Source organism: Chiloscyllium plagiosum, unplaced genomic scaffold, assembly GCF_037043375.1.
Source record: "Chiloscyllium plagiosum isolate Xiang-an unplaced genomic scaffold, Cpla_swu_hap1 HiC_scaffold_28, whole genome shotgun sequence".
In the NCBI taxonomy this organism is placed as follows: domain Eukaryota; kingdom Metazoa; phylum Chordata; class Chondrichthyes; order Orectolobiformes; family Hemiscylliidae; genus Chiloscyllium; species Chiloscyllium plagiosum.
The window spans coordinates 12,697,522-12,717,196 of NW_028270166.1; the positions used below are offsets into that span (position 1 = coordinate 12,697,522).

The following is a 19,675-nucleotide window of genomic DNA, read 5'->3' on the forward strand; positions in this document are numbered from 1 at the left end:
TTAAAGTATGTTTTAAAACTTGTGTTTTTCTTCCATAGGCATCTCTGGCTAGATCCGCCTTAATTGCCAATACCTACTTGTCTAGAAAACTGCGAGAGGCAACCACATCGTTGTTGTCTAGAGTGGGTCAGGCCAAGGTAAGGATGGTGGATTTCATACCCTAAAGGGAAATGACATGGGCTTTTGCGATAATCAACGGTTGTTACATGGCCATCATTAAATCAAGTTTTTAATTCCAGATTTTCATTGAATTCAAATGTCACCATCTGCCATCATAGGAATGGAAACCATTAACCCACAATACCCTGGATTACTGACTTACAAGTCTAGTGACAGGCACTACTCCACTTCATCTGCTAAAGCACTTTTAGGTGGCCAGTCCTGTGAAACTGGTGCATTGTTATTTCCTTTTGTAAAACAACAAAATGAAAATAAACTGACACAGTTAAAATGACATTGAAGCTAATGGATTATCCTGTTAAACCCCACTGGTTCTATAATGTCCATTAGGAAAGTAAATCTGCTTGGCTAACACCAGTCGCACACCAACAAGCTTGGCTCTTAAATCAAAGCAAAATGCTGGAAATAGAAAGTACTGGACAAACTCACAAACTCAGCTGTCTGAGCAGTGTCTGTGGATACAGAAACAGAGTTAGTATTCACTATAATTGACTTGTTCTTAACTGACTCCTGAACTGGCTAATGTGTTAAAATAAAACAAACAACTGTGGATGCTGAAGATCTGAAACAAAAGCAGAAATTGCTGAAGAAACCCAGCAGGTCTGATTAGATTAGATTACTTACAGTGTGGAAACAGGCCCTTTGGCCCAACAAGTCCACACCGACCCGCCGAAGCGCAACCCACCCAGACCCATTCCCCTACATTTACCTCTTCAACTAACACTACGGCAATTTAGCATGGCCAATTCACCTAACCTGCACATTTTTGGATTGCGGGAGGAAACCGGAGCACCCGGAGGAAACCCACGCAGACACGGGGAGAATGTGCAAACTCCACACAGAGAGTCGCCAGAGGCGGGAATTGAACCCGGGTCTCTGGCGTTGTGAGGCAGCAGTGCTAACCACTGTGCCACCCACTGGCAGCATCTGTGAAAAGAAAGCAAAATTAATGTTTCAGGTCCAGTGATCCTTCTTCAGAACATTAACAAATTAGTATTTCGTGTTGAAATATGCCAGAGTTTATGCTAACTTGATACTGGTTCTTTGCATGATCCTTCTGAAATTTCACGGTGATATTAATGGAATTAGATTAGATTAGATTCCCTACAGCATGGAAACTGCCATTTGGCCCAACAAGTCCACACCATCCCTCCAAAGAGTAACCCACTCAGACACATTCCCCTACCCTATATTTACCCCTGACTAATGCACCTAACACTATGGGCAATTTAGCATGGCCAATTCACCTAACCTGCACATCTTTAGTCTGTGGGAGGAAACCAGAGTGCCCAGAAGAAACTGACACAGACACGGGAGAATATGCAAACTCCACAAGATAGTCGCTTGAGACGGGAATCAAGGCTGAAAATGTGTTGCTGGAAAAGCGCAGCAGGTCAGGTAGCATCCAAGGAACACGAGAATCGACGTTTCGGGCATAAGCCCTTCTTCAGGAGCTTATGCCCGAAACGTCGATTCTCATGTTCCTTGGATGCTGCCTGACCTGCTGCGCTTTTCCAGCAACACATTTTCAACTCTGATCTCCAGCATCTGCAGCCCTCACTTTCTCTCTGAGACGGGAATCAAACCCGGGTCGCTGGCACTGTGAGGCAGCAGTACTAACCACTGAGCCACTGTGCATACTGTATATCAAAGACTGTAACAAACACTACATCGGACAGACAGGCAGAAAACTAGCCATTAGGATACACAAACACCAACTAGCCACCAAAAGACATGACCCACTATCCCCATTATCCTTACAAGTGGACAAAAAAGGACAAAACTTCAACTGGGACAACGCATCCAACCTAGGACAGGCTAAACAGAGACGCAGAGAAATTCCTAGAAGCCTGGCATTCAAACCAGAACTCCATCAATAAACACATTGATTTGGACCCATTTTACCAACCTCTCAGAAAAAGAACTGGAAATGATATCACCCACCTTAAGAGACCAAGACACATAAATAGAAAGTGGGACAGAACGCCAGTGCTTCACCTGAGGCTCACTGATGAATTTACCTAACATGGTGACGAAACATCTGAAAACAAACCATCCAGCTCAGTGAGCAAAGTTACAACCTGACAGTAGGATAATTTGTGCATGAATCCATACAGGGAATTGTCTTTCGACCTGCTTCCAAAGCAGAACCTTTAACGGCTTGGTACACTGGTCAGTTGCATTAAACTGCTCGATAATTTTTTTAAAATAGTTTTGCAGTCCCTGTTTTCAATTTTAAAATTTGTTTTCTGTATTTTCTGTTATTTCGTACCCATTTTTCATTCGGCCTGAACAGACCTATTGCTACTTTTCCAGCCCGCCTGAAGTTCACTTGCTGCTTCAATTGCATCTGTCTCCTCCAATTTCAAAACAAGACTTCGCCTAGTGGCAGCAGAGTGGAGTGCAAGCAGTGTCAGACCATGACTTTGCAGCTGCCCCTGTTTAAAGCTTACTGCCTTTCTTTTGAAGTCCGACTGCTGTGGGCAATCGCTTCCAAATCTAAAATTAAAAATTTCGTTTGTAATAAAGCCATTAAATATACAGCACAGAAAACCAACATCAAAAGAAACCGAACAAGTACAACTTGTGACTAATATATAATTATGGAATATAAGAATCCACAAACTTCCTCTTAAAATCAGCAGATGTCTCTAGAAGTATTCTTGGATGTCAAAAATATTCCATTTTGCAAACACTTTCCAAACTTTCATTTCTGTCAGGGTTTATCATTTATGCAAATGCTCTATTCCAAAATGCGTCTTTCCATTTGCGTTGCTGTAATATAATTCCTAATAGTTTGCAAGGCCTTGTAATGGGAAATAAAAGTGGAATCTGTTGTATTAATGTGCAAAGCTCTCTCTGCGCGCTGCGAGTGGCAAGATTGCAAATGTAAGTTAGGTGTTTTAGAATTTTGCTGCAAATAATTGCCTAGATAAATTCCCCCATGAATACTGTACACACTGGAAATCCGAAATTTTAAAAAATGAGAATATTGGAAGTCTCAACACGTCAGGCAGCATCTGTGGAGAGGGAAACAAGAATAAATGTTTTCGGGTGAACAATATTTGTTCTTGGGAAGTCATGTCTCACAAACTTGATTTGAGTTTTTTGAAGAAGTAACAGAGGATTGATGAGGGCAGAGTGGTGGACATGATCTATATGGACCTCAGTAAGGCATTTGACAAGGTTCCCCATAGGAGACTGGTTAGCAAGGTTAGATTTCATGCAATACAGGGAGAACTAGCCATTTGGATACAGAACTGGCTCAAAGGTAGAAGACAGAAGGTGGTGGTGGAGGGTTATTTTTCAGACTTTTTTATTAGATTAGATTACTTACAGTGTGGAAACAGGCCCTTCGGCCCAACAAGTCCACACTGACCCATCGAAGCGCAACCCACTCAGAACCATTCCTCTACATTTACCCCTTCACCTAACACTACGGGCAATTTAGCATGGCCAATTCACCGAACCTGCACATTTTTGGATTGTGGGAGGAAACCGGAGCACCCGGAGGAAACCCACGGAGAATGTGCAAACTCCACACAGTCAGTCGCCTGATGCGGGAATTGAACCCGGGTCTCTGGCACTGTGAGGCAGCAGTGCTAACCACTGTGCCACCGTGCCGCCAACTTGAGGCCTGTGACCAGTGGAGTGCCACAAAGATTGGTGCTGGGTCCACTACTTTTCGTCATTTATATAAATGATTTGAATGGGAGCATAAGAGGTATAGTTGATAAGTTTGCAGATGACATTAAAATTGGAAGTATAGTGGACAGTGAAGAAGGTTACCTCAGATTACAACAGGATCTTGACCAGATGGGCCAATGGGCTGAGAATTGGCAGATGGAGTTTGATTTAGATAAATGCAAGGTGCAGCATTTTGGGAAAGCTGGATTTATACACTTAATGGTAAGGTCCTGGGGAGTGTTGCTGAACAAATAGACCTTGGAGTGCAGGTTCATCGCTCCTTGAAAGTGGAGTCACATGCAGATAGGATAGTGAAGAAGGTATTTGGTATGCTTTCCTTTATTGGTCAGAGTATTGAGTACAGGAGTTGGGAGGTCATGTTGCAGCTGTACAGGATATTGGTTAGACCACTTTTGGAATATTGCGTGAAATTCTTGTCTCCTTCCTATCAGAAGAAAGGGTTCAGAGAAGATTTACAAGGATGTTGGCAGGGTTGGAGGATTTGAGCCATAGGGAGAGGCTGAATAGGCTGGGGCTGTTTTCCCTGGAGCGTTGGAGGCTGAGGGATGACCTCATAGAGGTTTAGAAAATCATGAGGGGGCATGGATAGGATAAATAGACAAAGTCTTTTCCCTGGGGTGGGGGAGTCCAGAACTAGAGGGCATAGGTTTAGGGTGAGAGGGAAAAGATTTAAAAGAGACCTAAGGAGCAACTTTTTCATGCAGAAGGTGATGCGTGTGTGGAATGGGCTTCCAGAGGAAGTGGTGGAGGCTGGTATAATTGCAACATTTAAAAGGCATCTGGATGGGTATATGATTAAGAAGGATTTGGAGGGATATGGGCTGGTGCTGGCAGGTGGGGCTAGATTGGGTTGGGATATCTGGTCGACATGGACGAGTTGGACTGAAGGGTCTGTTTCCATTCTGTACATCTCTATGACTCTATGACTGAAAAAACAAGAACTATAAAAAGAAAATGTCTGTGATAGAGTGGGAATGATTAAGTGACAAGCCAAGATGAAGGCACAAATAGAAGATTCAATGCTGGGTCTGGAGGAGTGTCAGTATTTTCTAATCAGTCTGTTCAGAGATGTTATAGCCCACCTCCGGAGAAGGACAGGACCTGAACCTATGGCTTCTTAGTTCAGAGATGGGGACACTACCACTAAGCCACTATAGTCTTTCTTTGGAGTTTGGAAAAGCAGAATCATTACAACTGCTGTTCAAACAACAAAATAATTGTTGGGTTCTAAAAAGGATCTCTGAACCCAAAACATTAACTCTGCTGTCTCACCACAGATACCACCAGACCTGCTGAGTTTTTCTGATAGTTTCTGTTTTTGATTCTGATTTCCAGTATCCGCAGTTTTTTTTTAATCTGCAGTTTTAAAAAAAATATACAGGTATACAATCCTTTATCCGAAACCCTTCGGACCAGCTGTCTTTCGGATTGTGGAATTTTTCAGATAAAGAATAAAATGACATTTTCATCGTAAAATTTTAAAGAATTACCCAACAGCAGACCCACCTTTGATTATTATAAGCACTGAGACAGATTTGACGCCTGCCAATGTTGGGCCATACCACTATGTCACATCTGAGTCACATGGAGTTGAGATAACTGCATGCATGCCAAACAACCTTGTGAATGAGAAAAAAAACTTTGAATTTCGGAGCTTTTCTGTATTTGTTTTATGAAATAGTCCCTACTTATTCAAATTCTGACAATGCAGTGTGTGCTGCCAACACCTAGATAGCCACCAGTCATCTGTGCATGTGTAGATGATTGTGATGACTTCACACTGCCATCACAGAGCTTTCTGCTTACCCCCTCACCTCGCACTATCGCTGTCCCACTAACCACAGTTCCCCCCCGCCCCATCCCCCTCTTGCTAGTGGGGGAGATGTGGTAGTCGCATCCTTACCCCCTCATGGTTACACGCCTCACTGCATTCCCCTACCTCCCCCTCCCCCGTCCGCTCCAAAGGCTCCCAATTCAGTGCAGCTGTTACTGTGCCAACTAGAGTTGGTGTTCGCAATAAACACAGCCTCTGATGCAAGGTCATCAATCAGAAACAGTGAGGAGGGAGGAGAGGGAAGCCATCCCTACCTCACAGAGGTCAGTCTAGAAATGAGGCTTGGAATAAATTTTGAAAGTCAGGCATTAGATCAGCTCTCAATGAATTCCCACCTCCAGGAGATCTTGCTCAAGGTGGGCATGAAGTGGCAGCACCTGGCAGCAGCAATGAGGATCAATTAAGGACCCAGTTTGGGCTAATGTTTTCATGCTAATTTATTCTTTCATGTGATGTGAGCATTGCTAGATTTATTGTCTGTCCTTAACTGTCTCTGGACTACTTAAGCCATTTCAGAGGCAGCTAAGAGTCAACCACATTACTGTCTGGATTCCTAACAAAGGAGCTGAGCAAATACTGCTTACACAGTATGCAATCATGGAATGCAACAATCTGCACATTTTCTTTAATAGATTTAGATTTAGATTTTATTTTCACATGTACTCAAATACAGAAGGACAGTGAAAAATGCATAATGTCTCCACACACGGCACCATCTAGGTACAAAACAATGCCGGTGCAAGTAGTAAGAGAAACAAATTTTAAGAAGTTAAGCATTACCTTCATAGAATAAGTAGAAAAATAAAGAAATAAGAATTAGCAACCGTCCCTGTGAGTGCCCTTAATGCTGAATATTCCATTTTTAAAGCATTTTCAGAAGTTTTATTGGGCTTTATCATTTATGCAAATGTGCGATGTTGGCCAAACCAGGTAAGGGCAACAGATTTCCTTCCCTACAGGACATGAGTGAACAGATGGGCTTTTGTGTCAATTGATGATAGTTTCATTTACCTCTATTACTGGAACCAATTTTCAATTCCAGCTGAATCCAGATTTGACCAGGTGCTGTGCTGGGATTTGAACCCGCAGATATACTTATATCCATATCAGGAGCACCAGACTAATGACCTTAGCACTCTGCTGCCATCTTCCCCGCGATAAGTACATCACCATGATTTTTTGGACTTCAGCCTAGCTCCGTCAGTGAGTTCAGAAACCATCAATAACTGGGAGATAGCATCACAGCAATTAAGCCAATGGTTTACAGGTCTTTTTACCTTAAACTATAACCCATCACATAATCGGAAATTTTCTCATTCTCCAGTGTTACTCTTAAAGCTTCCTTTTCAACTGTGGTGTAACATTATTCTATCTCAGTGAGAGGTCTAGACATACAGTAGATTGATTTACATTTTTCTTCTTTCTGCATCTGACAGTACTGCCATCAATCTTGTTGAAAATCCATAAGATGCTGCTATGGTTGTTAGATGCAGAACATAAGATGTTACGATTTGTGAAGAGTTCAGAGTTGCTTGATTTTGTCAAAAGCTTTTCCTGGTTGGCATTCCAGCACTGCTATTGACCTTGGCGTAGTGCTGTCTTTGAGGCTCATTAACCTCTGTTCAGTTTGGAATAAAACCTGCCCAATTGACTCACTACCCCAAGTTATCTTTGAAATTCCGAGATGTTCCCAGTGATAAGAATCTGCATTCTGTAGGATTTTCATCATTGTTCAAACACTGTAATCATGTTCTTCTTTAGTAGCTCCATGTATCAATATATCATTGACGTGGCATGTTACATTTGGCATTGCCTTTCAATGTGTTTGACATTCATCTTTAAAAATTTCCGAAGCAGATTCCATACCAAAGGATAATCTGTTAAAATAACAGCAGCCAAAGGTTTCATAAATACAGTTAACTTTCTGGATCCATCCAGAGGTAATCACTAAAGTCCACTGTTATCATCCAGTGAGGTGAATCTTCCATTAGTTTTCAGAGTCTTGCATCCACTGAAGTCATTGCACAAAATTCATGTTCCACTGCTGTATTTGATCAAGTTAAATCAACATAAATTCTTATTTTACTGTTTTGTTTTGGTACTGTAACCCCATCTCATTGGCATAGTAAATGGTTTTCTAGGCATACACAGTATTTCTTTGTTAGGTTTATCCAAGAATGGGTGTGGCACTTCTCTGGTCTATAAGCAGATTTTGTATGGCACTGTTCTTGGGTAATGTGGTGCTCTGTCTTTAATTACCCCTAACCTGAGAAAAGATTTGGGAACTCAGTTTGAAACACAGTTCCTTTGTCTGCATCTTTAATTCCATCAGTTTTATAGATTAATTTCAGTCTTATGAATGCATTCCTGTTCTGAAGGACATGGAGGATTCCATGATTCTCTTCCCTGAAATGTGAGATTTGCCGTGAGTTGGCCTTTTACTTTCAATGGTGTTCCTCTAGGATCTTGCAACTTGATTCAGAATGTCTGCAATTTGATCTGTTTAAGCCACACAAACAGACCGAATAACGCCTAAAAGTCAACTCTGATGAAGAGTCATCGACACTTGGAACATTAGCTTGTTCTCGCTCCACAGATGCTACCTGACCTGTTGTGGTTTCCAGCATTTATTGGTTTCAACACCTGAATGCCAACCTAGTAACAAGATTCAATTTCATGGGATTTCCATTTGCTTCCAGTTTGACATTCCAGTGTTTATTGTCAGATTTGTTGATTTCTCCCAAAACTATTTTTTTTCTCATGAATGTACCATTTTCTAAAGGATTTCCTTTTGCTTCACTGCTGTCTTGCATGTTGACTGACAGGTTATTTTAAAATGACCCACTTTCCCTACAGTTGTAACACTGTGCTCTCCCTGCCACCCATTTGTGTGGTTTGTTCCTGCCACAACGAGAAGATCTCGTTTGCCAATTTTGGCTGCAATTTTCATGCACTTTGTCCTTTGTAGCCTATGAACTGGATCACTTTGCTCAATTCCTTCTACAATGCATCATTTTATCCATGAAAGAGCACTGCGTCCTGTTTTTGAAGTTCTGTTTGCTGAGTCACCACTTCTTCTGGCATTAAGTCCATTTGGCTTGTGAAAGTCTGACAAGGCCTTATCTGATATTCCGACTACAATCCACAATGCTATACCTGCAATCCAGATTATTCATGAACAAATCTATGCTTTTGCCAAGTCTCTGCTTTCTTCTGTTCAATTTCATCCACTTCATGATTAAAATTTCTCTTAAATAAACTTCAAGCATCTTCATACGATGCTATATTCTGATGTTCTGCTTTGCTATCACGGAAAAATTACTCATCTGGTCCTTCTGACATTTCTTATGTAATCCTAAAGCAATTTTATATCTCTTAAAGTATCTTCCCAACCCTCCCATTTCTGTGCCTATTATGGTCCCTGGATTGTCTGAAATGGTTCCTGGGGTGTAACGTTAGCCTCCATGGCTTTGGAGCTGTTCTTTCAAACTTTGTCTGTGTTTGACCTACTGTATGTTGTTCTGGTTGGACATTCACCAGTCTAGTTTCTAGGTCTGTTCTCCAACCTACTGCTGTGCTCGCAATGTCCCCAAATGTCTGTCAGTCTTCTACAGTTTTGACTCTTTCTCTTAGAGTCATAGAGTTGTACAGCGCAGAAACAGACCCTTCGATCCAACTTGTCCATGACTTGATTGCAGAGTTCATTTTGTGCTGGCTTTGATGCCTCACTTCACCATTTTCCCGGCCACCATGTTTTGTTGCACGTATGGGATCTAACTCTATTGAGTCACCCAAAGTAATGCTGCTGAATTTGATGAAAGTTTCTGCAAGAACATTTTATTTACAGTTTGGTCTATACACACATTCTCTCAGCTCCCTTCCCTTTCTCTTGGCTTAATCAGTCAACTCTGATATCATAACATCATAATGTATTTTAATTATGCATACTTTTGATGATAATCCCATTACTGTACACATTCCACAAAAGGCAGATTAATGATCAGCAAGATTAATGCTGCTAAGTGTTGGTTTAATGATTAAACCTTCATTCAATATCTGAGGGCACCTCCACCTTACAGCATCTTCAGAAATGGTTCCAATTCCTTCAAATATCCAGATTCCAGAAGGTTCCAAGGTTATCTCTGATTATCTCTCTCCAGATGCTGCCTGACCTGTATTATGGAACTGGAGGTGACCCCCCACTCTGAGAGTGATAAACCCAAACAACCAAAAGGAGCCTCACCTCGTAATCTGTTTTAAAACAAAGGTGGTTAAATGAAATGAAATCTTTTCACTCACTCTACAATCCAACAAGTAACAACTTATTTATTTAACTCCAACAGTGAACAAATTAACAGAACCATTTACAAACTGAATAATTCCCCTCTAACTACTAACTATTCTCTAACAAAACAAAGTCCTAATGGTATGCTGGTCCAATTAAATACAAGTCCCACTTATATAACAAAACAATTGAATTTAGTCTCTCAAAATTACAGCTAAAATACGTCTTCCAGAATGCTCTTTGCTCTCTCCACTGAACCTCCACCATGAACACTTTTCTTCATCGAAAGGTGTCTGGTGTCTGAAACACCTCTCTGTCCAATTCTTGTGTCAGGAGTATTAGTTAAGAGTACCATGGTATCTTTTAATGATACTTAATCAGAGAGCTTAAAGATTTCTGTGAGAACTGGATATTACTCTTCAGATGGCAGTTCACTCTCACCTTGATTTTCAAAATGCCCTCATCTTTTATATCCTTGATGACCCATTAATTTATTTACAATCGGATTGGTTTTAGGTAGTCAAAACCATCAGATTTAAATTTAGTTGGGTTTTGGTATCTAGGGCCTGATTGAAATTAATTGGCTCATGTTCAAGCTGGTTGCCCTAACATCAAAACAAGCCTCAGGTCAAAAGGTGTACTGCTGGAAAAGCACGGCAGGTCAGGCAGCATCCAAGGAGCAGGAGAGCTGATGTTTCAAGCATAAGCCCTTCATCACATTCCTGATGGATCACACCAGTGGTTTGCCACAAGGATCGGTGCTGGGTCCACTAGTTTTCGTCATTTATATTTGGATATGAACATAGGAGGTATGGTAAGGAAGTTTGCAGATGACACCAAAATTGGAGGTGTAGTAGACAGCGAAGAAGGTTACCCTAGATTACAATGGGATCTTGATCAGACATTTGGTATGCATTCCTTCATTGGTCAGAGCATTGAGTATAGGAGTTGGGAGGTCATGTACAAGACGTTGGTTAGGCCACTTTTGGAATATTGTGTGCAGTTCTGATTTCCTTCCTATCGGAAGGATGTTGTGAAACTTGAAAGGATTCCGTAAAGATTTACAAGGATGTTGCCAGTGTTGGAGGATTTGAGGTATAGGGAGAGGTTGAACAGGGCTGTTTTCCCTGGAGGGTTGGAGGCTGAGGGGTGACCTCATAGAGGTTTATAAAATCATGAGTGTCATGGATAGGATAAATAGACAAGGTCTTTTCCCTGGGCTGGGAGAGTCTAGAGCTAGAGTGCATAGGTTTAGGGTGTGAGGGGGAAAGATATAAAAGGGACCTAAGGGGCAACATTTTCACACAGAGGGTGGTACGTCAATGGAATTAGCTGCCAGAGGAAGTGGTGGAGCTGGTACAATTGCAACATTTAAAAAGCATCTAGATGGGTATGTGAATAAGAAGGGTTTGGAGGGATCTTGGCCAAGTGTTGGCAGGTGGGACTAGATTAGGTTGGGATAACTGGTCGGCATGGACATGTTGGACTGAAGGGTCTGTTTCCATGCTGTACATCTCTATGACTCTATGGCTGTATGTCAACTCTCCTGGTCCTCGAATGCTGCCTGACCTACTGTGGTTTTCCAGTGCCGCACTTTTCAACTCTGACTCTTCAGCATCTGCAGTCCTCACTTTATCCTAGTTGATCAAAACAAGCCTAGGTTGCGAACTACGCAACCAATATATGTTTCAATTTCAGAACTTTCTGTGAATCTACAGCTGCTTGCAGTTTTTTTTGTTTAAATCTCTAAACTTTTATAAGCATATCACCTCTTAAAGGGATGGCACAGTCTTCCCCTCTATCATTTTTACAACAAATTTGAACTTCCTGCCTTCCAATTCACAAATACTGTGCACAGCTTCACAACACCTGCTAAGTATTAGCAGTGTTTTCTGAATACAAAATGTCTTCCAATGCTTGGTATTTGGTTTACAGGACCAAAATCTCCACCTTCACTTACTTTAATGGATAGATTAAGAGAGCTCTAATCAACCGATCCAGTGCTGCCTATCATCTCTATTCCTCCGTAAAACCTGATTAGCAGCCAGAGGGCAAAAGAACCCAGTCTTTGCTCATTAGTGTCACATTCACAACATTTATGAGGAACTCTTGCAGCTTTCCACAGCAGTCCAACCAAGCTGAAATGTGTATGCTTTACTCTGGTGACACTGGGGGCAGATGTTTTTAATAGAGCACCAGATAAGGGAGATGATGACCTGTGCGCGAGGGCGTGTGCCTGCTTTCCATTTTTAAAATTAATTCTCAGCATATGAGTGTCACTAACGTTTATAGTCCATCACCTGAATTCCTCAGATGTTAGTGGGCTATTATTTCTTGAGCCACCGACAGTGTTTGATATTATTCAGTGTCTGCTTGGCACTTTAAAGGGCAGTTACAATGGTGCAGGTCTAAAGTCACATTTAGGCACTTGTATGTAATAATGGTGTGTTTCCTAGTTAGGTTTGAATGCCAATTTTACTGATAACAGACCTTCATTTGAACTGAACACAAATGCCCTGGTCACATTTGAACTCATATCTTCTGGAATACTAGTCTAGTAATAAAACCACCGCATTGCACAGTGAATAGAAAATCAGAGGAAAGTCATCATCCATGCTCAATCTCCTCTGCAGATTTTTATGATGACTCCCTGATGATCCTCTAAGCCCAGCAGCTATAAAGAGGAAGTTCTGCTCCAGTTAGTTAAAGCACATGGGGAAGTGGTAGCGTAGTGGTAAAGGCACTGGGCTAGTAATCCAAAACATGTGCTGTGGCATTGGCTTCAAATTACACCATGGCATATAATGTAATGGAATTCAAATAAAAATTGGAATTGAAAGCTAGACTCATAGCACAATGGAGAGAAACTGGAGGAGCCACCCCACATCAATCTTTGCACTGGAAATGAAAAGAGCAAACATAACTCTGTTCACACTGCAACATATGGGGTTTGTGCCAAAATTGGGAGAGATGACCCACAAACTAGTTAAGCAACAGCCTGCCATAGTCACACTCATGGAACCAGACCTTACAGTCAAAACCCTGTACACCATCATCACCATCCCTGGATATGCCCTATAGCAAAGGAGTGTTGAAATAGTCATTTACAGTTGGAAAGGAGCTGCAGTGGGTGTTTTCAATAGTGATTCTGGACCCCGAGAGATTTTATGGCATCAGATCAAACATGGGCCAGGAAATCTCCGTTGAATAAAATCTACTGCCTCACCTTATCTTGGCTGATTAATTAGTATTCCTTCATGTTGTACACCATTTGGAAGAAGCACTGACAGTGGTCAGGGCAGAGAATGTACTCTGGGTAGTGGACATTTCTGTGGCTCTTAGGAGTCATAAAGAACATAAATGCTGAACTGGGTCTATAGCAGATGGTGAGGGAACCAAAGAAAAGGTAAAAAAAACATACTTGATCTCATCCTTATTAATCTGCCAACAGCAGATGCATCTATCCGTGGAAGTATTGGTAAGAGTGACCACTGCACAGCCATTGAAGACATTGAGGATGCCCTCCACATTGTTATGTTGAACTATCACTGTGTTAAGTGGAATAGACTTCAAACATAGAGTTATAGAGTCCTAGTTAAGTAAAGCACATGAAACAGACCCTTCAGTCTAGCTCATCCATGCCAACCAGATATTCTCGGTTAATTTAGTTCTATTTGCCAGCATTTAGCCCAGAACCCTCTAAATCCTTCCGGTTCATATATCCGTCCAGACGCCTTTTAAATATTGTGATTGCATCATCCTCCACCACGTCTTCTGGCAGCTCATTCAGCACATGCACCATCCTCTGTGTGAAAACGTTGCCCCTCAGGTTTCTTTTAAATCTTTCCTTTATCTTAAATCTATGCCCTCTAAATTGGATTCCCTACCCTGGGAAAAAAAGTCTTGACTACTCAGCCTATCCATGCCCCTCATGATTTTATAAATCTCTATAAGATCACTCCTCAGCCTCTGAAGCTCCAGAGAAAATAGCCCCAGCCTATTCAGCCTCTCTCTCTATAATTCAAACCCTCCAACTCTGGCAATGTGAATCTTTTCTGAACCCTTTCAAATTTCACAACATCTTTCCTATTGCAGGGAGACCAGAAATGAATGTAGTATTCCAGAAGTGGCCTAACCAATGTCATGTACAGCCGCAACATGTCCTCCCAGCTCCTATATTCAATGCACCAACCAATAAAGGCAAACATACCAACTGCCTTTTTCCATATCCTGTCTACTTGCGACTCCACCTTCAAGCAACTATGAACCATGAGCTACTGCGCGCTATTAGCAGCAACAGAATGGTATTCAAATACTATTTGTTTTGTTTTTGCATGGCATGTCCCCACTTTGCCATGCCCATCAAAGCAAAAGATCTGCTCTGGTTCAATGGAGAGTGCAGGACAGCATGTCAGGAGCAGTATCAGGCATACCCAAAATATAGGTGTCAACTTGGTGAAGCTATAAAACAAGACTATTTTTGTGCCAAACAGTGAAAGCAGCAACTATTAGACAGTTAAGCATACCCACAACCAATGGATCACATCTAAACTCCACAGAATCGCCACATCCAGTCATAAATGGTGGTTGGCTGTTAGACAACTCATTAGAGGAGGGGATTCCACAAATATCCCATCCTCAATGATGCGCAAACCTAGCACATCGACATAAGAGATAAGGCTGAAGCATTTGAACTATCACTGTGTTAAGTGGAATAGACTTCGAACATAGAGTTATAGTGAAGTAAAGCACGCAAAACAGACCCTTTAGTCCAGCTCATTCATGCCAACCAGATATTTTGAAGAGGTCTCAGCCACAATGGCCAAAGGGATGATTCATCTTGACCCCTTCAGAGGTCCCCAGCATCAGAGGTACCGAATTTCAGCCAATTCAATTCACTCCATGTGATACCAAGGAACAGTTAGAGACACTGGATACAGCAAAGTTGATGTGCTCTGACAACATCAATCAAAAACTCTGAAGAGCATTTTCCAGAACCTGCTGATAGACAATCTGTTCCAGTACAGCAACAACATGGGCATTTACTTCATAACGTAAAAACTTACACAGGTATGTCCTGTACACAAAAAGCAGGAAAAATCCAACCCGGTCAATTACCAAACCAAAGAGAAAAATGCTGGAAAAGCTCAGCAGGTCTGGCAGCATCTGTAAGGAGAGAAAAGAGCTGACGTTTCGAGTCTAACTGACCCTTTGTCAAAGCTTTGACAAAGGGTCAGTTAGATTCGAAATGCCAGCTCTTTTCTCTCCTTACAGATGCTGCCAGACCTGCTGAGATTTTCCAGCATTTTCTCTTTTGGTTTCAGATTCCAGCATCTGCAGTAATTTGCTTTTATCCAATTACCAACCCATCTGTCTACTCTCAATCATCAGTAAAGTGATGGAAGATGTATTCAACAGTGCTCAGCAATCACCTGCTCAGAGATGCCCAGTTTGATTTCTGCCAGGACCACTCTGCTCCTGACCGTGTTAGAGCCTTGGTTCAAACACGGATAAAAAAGCTAAATTCTAGAGGTGAGATGAGAGTTACTACCCTTGACATCAAGATCATATTTGTCAAATGTGACACTAAGCAGCCCTACCAAAATGGGAGTTAAGGGGAATTGGGGGAAGCTCTCTACTGGCTTGAATCATTCCTGGCAAAGAGGAAGATGGTTGTGGTTGTTGGAGGTCAGCCATCTCAGCCCCAGGATGTCTCTACATGATTACATCAGGGGAGTGTCCTGGGCCCAACCATTTTCAGCTTCTTCATCAGCAACCTTCCCCACATGATATGATCAGAAGTGGAGATGTTTGCCAATGATTGTACAATATGCAGCACCATTTGTGACTCCTCACACAAAGAAGCGATCCAAATGGAGCATTACCTGGTCAATATCCAGATTTGGGCTGACAGATGGCGGATAACCTTCACGCCACACAAATACCAGGAAATGAGCAGCTCCTACAAGAGAAAATTAATCAGTCATGACACTCAATGACATTACCATCAGTGAATCCCACATTAATGACATACTGGGGTTACCATTGACCAGAAAATGAACTGGACTCGTCATATAAATACAGCAGCTACAAGAGCGGTTCAAGGATGAGAAAGCACGTAACTCACCTCTTGACCCCCAAAGCCAGTCCACCATCTACAAAGCACAAGTCAGGAATATGGTAGCATATTCCCCACTTGTCTAGATGAGTGTAACTTGAAAAAACTCAAGAAACTTAACACCATCCAGGAGAAGGAGCCCACTTGATTGGCATCACATCCACAAATATCCACTTCTTTTACAGATGCACCATTGAAAGCATACTGTCAGGGTGCATAACAGGCGAAAGTGAGGACTGCAGTGCTGGAGATGAGAGCCAAGATTAGAATGGTGCTGGAAAAGCACAGCAGGTCAGGCAGCATCCGAGGAGCAGGAAAATTGGGCAAAAGCCCTTCATCAGGAATAAAGGTGCATAACAGCCTGGTGTGGCAACTGCTCTGCCCAGGGCCATAAGAAACTACAGAAGGTGGTGTGCACACCCATCACAAATGCCAACCTTCCATCCATGGACTCTATTTACATGGCTCACTGCCGCAGAAAGGCCGTCAACATCATCAAAGACCATTGCACCCCGGTAATGTTCCTCGATAACTTTCTCCATCAGACAGAAGATGCAGAAGCCTGAACACATGCACCAGCAGGTTCAGGAACAGCTTCTCTCTGGCCATTATTAGACTGATGAATGGCCTCTCCAACTTCAAATAATGCTGATCTTGCCTAGCAAACGTCCTGTGTGACTTAACCCATATGCCTTTTTTCAGCCTATGTTCTGTATGTCCTTGCTTACTATGATCTGCCTGTACTACTCAAACAAATCATCAAATCCTTCCACTACCGACGCTCAGTAGCAATTGTGTCCTCTCTTCAGCATGCACTGCAAACATTCACCAAAGTTCCTTAGACCTCATCTTCCAAACCCATGACCATTTCCATCTGGAAGGAGAAACACAGCAGATACCTGGGAACACCACCACCTGCAAACTCCCCTCCAAGCCACTCACCATCCTGACTCGGAAATATATCAGCATTCCTTCACTGTCACTGGGTCAAAACCCCGACGTTCCCTCCCTAACAGCGCTGTGGGTCAACCAACAGCTCATGAATTGCAGTTCAAGAAGGTAGCTCACCGACACTTTGACAAAGCCAGCTCGGAATGGAAAATAAATGCTGGCCCAGGTAGTAATGTTCACACCCCTTGAGTGAATAAAAATAAATAAAATTAAATTTATTAAGTGTTTGTGGTGTGAATGTTTAACATTTCAGCTCTTTATTTTCTCCTTCTGCATGTGAACAGTATTGTGTTCCTAACCTGTGTGTCCAATCGAAACTGCTAGCCTCAGAGTCAAAATGTTGTTGATTCAATATCCATTTCTCAACTTAAGGGTACAATCCAGTCACTTTAACACTGAGGGACTATTGCACTGATGGAGTCCCACCTCTTCAATCACATAATATCTGACTTCATAAAAGCAAAATGCTGATGGTGCTGGAGATGGAAAATAAAACAGAAAAGTTTGGAGAAATTCTGCAAGTCTGTGGAGAGAGAAACAGAGAACATTTTCAGTACGATTTTCTTCAAAACTCCATGCCCTGCTCATTGTTAGACACAAAAGGTACAAATGATCTATCACACGGTTTCAAAAGAGAAGGTGGAACCGGGACAATATACATCCTCGACCAGCACATATATCTCCGAGAGCAGGTGGTCATTTATCTCATTCCTGTTTGTGGGACCATGTCCAATATTGTAACAGTGGCTGGATTAAACAAAAGTATTTTATTTGTTGTAAAGCACACTGGAGCATCCCAAGACTGCCAAAGGTGCTACAAAAATTCAGTGTTGAGGTGGCGGACTCAGAGGATATAATATTCACGATGAACTTTATTGAGCCTGCATTAGTCTTGGGCACAGCGAACTACTGGCACAAGTGTCACCTCGAAGCTGCTGTGTTATTCTCTGTGTGTCAGTGCTGGAGGGCATCTCCCGACATGAAAGCCTGGCTGCCTGAACCTGGGATTGTAGGCATCTGTAAAGTGCCTAAAGGCTTGGTCCTCTGTGATTTTCTAGCCAAGTCAATAATCTTAATGCGTTTTGAAAAAAAAAGCTCTCAAAATGTTCATGTCTTGCTGGGTCATTAGTGGACAGTCAGTCCTGTGATATGTTCTTTACACATTAAGTAATGGGAGTGTCAGTTTGGTTTTATGCTCAGTGCACAGCCTGTAATGGAAGAGTAGATCCTGTGATTTGTTTCCCAGGTAGTCAGTAATGGAGTAGCTACAGCCTTGTTATAGACTCCTCACACAGTTTAATGGGATAGTCACAATTCTGTGATACACTCTTCACATAATCACCAATATGACAAGTCAGCTCTGTAATACATTTCTTACGCAGTCAGTTAAAGGATGGTCACAGTCTTGTTATATACTCTTTAAGCAGTTTAATGGGACAATCAATCGAGTTATATACTCCTCATTTATGGCAGGGTCACAGTCCTGTTACATACCAGGTTGAGCTACTGCTTGAAACAGGGCTCATTAAAAACTCACAAGCCATGATACACAGGTCACAGCATTTTGACTGCATCATCTGTTTATTCGGCAGGCTAACATTTTGCCTCAAAGGAGTTAATGGTGCACTGCAGCACAGTGCTTCTCCTTTTCAAAAAACAGTTTGAAGTAGGATTTTACAAAACGGGTTCAAATGCATTAGAAGTGCTGCCAATCGATGGAGCCAAGCAACAAAAAGATATTCTGTTGATGGTTTGTCAAGGAAAGGTAGCCTCCTGCTTGCTCATTGCCATTCACATGGTGTTCTGAAGTGTGTTACGTTCCTTGCCAAATTGTCACACAAAAATGTAATCAATCCAGGGGTTATTCCCCCTTTAACTGGGAATTATTGATTACATGTTCAATGGATATTTCCAAATATTTTAGAATAAAAGTCCAACAGGGTTTTTGTTAATTTCTGTCTAATTGAGCAACAACAACTTGTATTTATGTGGTGTTTTGAATGTATCAAAGTATCAGTCACATAAGTGATTATTGAACGGCAGTTGACACTGAGCCACATGAATAAAGATTAGGTTAAGTAACCATATTGACTGTTGCTAAGGATTATGTTAATGACAAAAGTGGTGTAGGAAGGAAATTCCAGATGTTGAAGGCCAGATAGCTGAATGCATGGCAACCGATGGTGGAGTAGAAAAAAACTGAGGAGATGCAAGCGGCCAGAATTGGAGAGTGCAGAAGTCTTGAGTCTATAAGTGGGCACCTGCTTAGTTTTACAATCATTTATCCCAATGTTTAAGTTATAGGTAAGCTGCCCAGGCTGCCAATTAGTTATGTTGACCAAGGAGATTGGAGCTCTGATCTTGCCTTCACACAAATAGCTTATCTCAGCCTTTTGAGTAATTGACTGTTTGAATGGGCCGTAATCTCCTGGGTTCAGGAGGGAAAGAGAACAAATATCCACAGGTTATTGGACTGCAGGGTGGATTGTAGTCCTGATTAAAGTGGTGCTGGAAAAGCACTGCAGGTCAGGCAGCATCCGAGGAGCAGGAAAATCGACGTTTCGGGCAAAAACCCTTCATCAGGAATGAAAGTATTGTA

The 19,675-nt window shown here is 42.0% G+C and overlaps 1 long non-coding RNA gene across 5 annotated transcripts in view; it reads left to right on the forward strand.

Annotated features, from left to right (window-relative positions):
• The window catches only part of LOC122565405 (uncharacterized), a 263,069-nt gene that overhangs the window by 47,034 nt on the left and 196,360 nt on the right, over positions 1-19,675 (forward strand). For 4 of the 5 annotated variants that reach the window (XR_015751896.1, XR_015751897.1, XR_006316156.2 and 1 more), the window contains exon 2: positions 39-137. This is a non-coding gene — a long non-coding RNA (uncharacterized LOC122565405). Of the gene's footprint in view, positions 1-38; positions 138-239; positions 449-19,675 lie in introns of those variants that run through there. The other variant, XR_006316157.2, reaches the window with a different exon arrangement.